This window comes from Athalia rosae, chromosome 4 (assembly GCF_917208135.1).
Source record: "Athalia rosae chromosome 4, iyAthRosa1.1, whole genome shotgun sequence".
Lineage (NCBI taxonomy): Eukaryota > Metazoa > Arthropoda > Insecta > Hymenoptera > Athaliidae > Athalia > Athalia rosae.
This window is the reverse complement of record NC_064029.1, coordinates 11,024,039-11,026,538: the sequence shown is the minus strand read 5'-3', so window position 1 is coordinate 11,026,538 and position 2,500 is coordinate 11,024,039. Positions and strand designations below refer to the sequence as shown.

The 2,500-nt window shown below is 54.3% G+C and overlaps 1 pseudogene; it reads right to left on the bottom strand.

The window, feature by feature from the left end:
- The window catches only part of LOC125500825, an 8,221-nt pseudogene that overhangs the window by 2,594 nt on the left and 3,127 nt on the right, over window positions 1-2,500 (bottom strand).

Below are 2,500 nucleotides of genomic sequence, written 5' to 3'. Positions count from 1 at the left end.
CTCTGTTGAGGTTTAAGCGGTGCCCTCGAAAGCTGTTCAATAGCCTCACCTAGGGGTGGTTGTTCGATACGTTCCCTAGCCCCTATATAAGTCATGCCCAAGTACCTCCAGGCCTCGACAGGACTACACTGCCTAAGCAGCGTCGCACCCAAGGTGAAGCAGGGTGTTTTATCTACCTTCACCTTCTTGTCTCTGCCAGAGGCAACCAAAGAGAGTACTGTGGTCTTATGTGGGTTGACGTCTAGCCCATTCAAGCGAACAGCGGCCTGAAGCCGGTTCAAATTCTCCTGCAGACCGTTACGGGTCGACGCTAGGAGTACAATGTCGTCAGCGTAAGCCAGGGCGCCAATTAGTTCGCCATTAAGCCTATATCCAACATCCTCCGAGAGAACCCCTAAAGCTCGGTCTACGACCAGATTGAACAGTAGGGGCGACAGAGGATCGCCTTGCTTCACGCCTCTACCCAGCTGTATTCTTGGCGTCTCACAAAGATCCGGCAGCTGAAGCGCTGTCGTAGCATTGGAGTAGCATGCTCTAATGTACTCTCTGAAGGAGAGCGGGAGACCCGCCTCCTCCAGTGCAAGATGGATCGCACCGTGCGAGACCGTGTCGAATGCCTTCGACAGGTCAACGCACGCCATATGTACCGTTCGACATCGGCGCCGAGCGTCCGCCAGCACCGCAGACAGCACTTCTACGTTTTCGCAGACGCCATCGACGGGCCGGAAGCCTCTTTGCCTCTCATCGAATATGTCAAGAGCAGCCAACCTCCTGCCTAAAATCTTGTGAAACTGCCTCAACACGACAGAGCCTATACTTAGAGGCCGGTAGTCAGAAGGTGCCGGATGTTCTGGCATACTACCTTTCTCCAGAAAGACCGTCCTGGAAGAGGAGATCGACGAAGGGACCTCTCTTGCAAGGAGCATTAGATTGAACAATAGGGCCCGTAGATCCGCCGGAACGGCTTTCCAGGCCCTAGGTGTTATTTTGTCCAATCCAGGGGCAGAGCCAGTTTTAACAGGAATCCGGACAACCTCGGTTGTCGTGATCGGATCCCAGAGCGAGGACTTATCAGCGGCACGGCTTACGCCGGCCCCAACGCCGTACCCTGATGTAGAAGGGCCATTGCTCAACCTGGCTCTGATCAAACTCTGTCTCGACCCAGTGGCAGACCGGCGGAGGTCCTCCATATGGCCATCAGCTGCACTGACCGTCTCAATAAGAGGCTGCCAGTACTGCGCAAAACTGATGCCAGAAGGCCTTTCCCGCGTTATGTCTCCATCGAGTATATTACCGAGACAGGCACGCAAGTTAGTTCGATAGAGGTTCTGCATTGCTGCGAACTCTCTCTTGCGTCTTTGCTCCCTATTCTCATTTGCCGGAGGACGCACTGATCGATTTCGATTGGGTCTGGGAGGGTTCACCCGACCAGCAGGGAAGATCGCAGCGAGCCAATCATTCAATCGGTCAACTACTCTCTCCCCCGCCAGAGCATCTCGTGCGACTTCCCGCAGAGTGCCAGCCTCATAGATACGATAGCGCGCAGTTGACTCTAACAAAGTCGCGATCGCTAAGCGCACTCTTCCAAGACCATCTTGGTCATGGAGTATTGGAGACTGGGGTGTTTGTTGTTCGATGGCAACTGAAGGCCGGTCAGGTGTGCGGGCGACTCGTGTCATTGTCGCATCCGCCACCAAGCCGTCATCAGAATCAGAATTTGAATCTAATTCCTGTTGGCGGAACTCAAGAACCATCGCTTGGTAAGCAGCATTGCGCCGTTTACCCTTGATGCCTTCAAGAGACCTATTAGGGAACAGTACAGAAAGGTGTTGATTCATGTACCGAACCCCCGCTAAGGTGGCCGTAGCCTCAGCCCGCGCCATCAGTCGCACCTCCTCCTCAGGCCAACGGGGTCTAACCCTTTCTACGTCGATCAGGTCGTTGGCAGCTTCTTTATGTGCAAATCTAACGTGCACACCAAGCCCACGCTTGGTATTGAACTCCCTGTCGCAATGTTCGCAACGAAACAGTTCATTGGCAGTTGTTCTGCCTACGCTATGAGCACTCGTGGGAACTTCCTCCACCTGTGCATTGGCCGGCCCACTACTACCAGGCACAACACACTCGCTCTCACTAACACGCAGTGCCCGAGCCATCCGAGAACCCGGGCGTGGATACATTCTCTTGTTTGTCTTTTCCATATTTGCTGCGTGTTGGGGACTAACGGATTGACAACCGAGAGCCCCCGAAGCAACCCGTCCTTTCTTGACCCCACAACTCACCGTAGGACATAGGTTTTGAGTAGCCGTACAAAAGCACCGACGCTACCCCATTGGGGTGCACGCACGTTCGACTGGACACCGTTTGCTCTCACCGGGCTGCCTCGGTTGAGATTGTCAGCGGAAACCACGAGAAGGTGGTGCCAGACTTGATCGAGATAGGCTGTGTGTTCGCATCATCGATCCTTTAGGTAACTAAGCTCTTAAGGCACTGCGGCCCA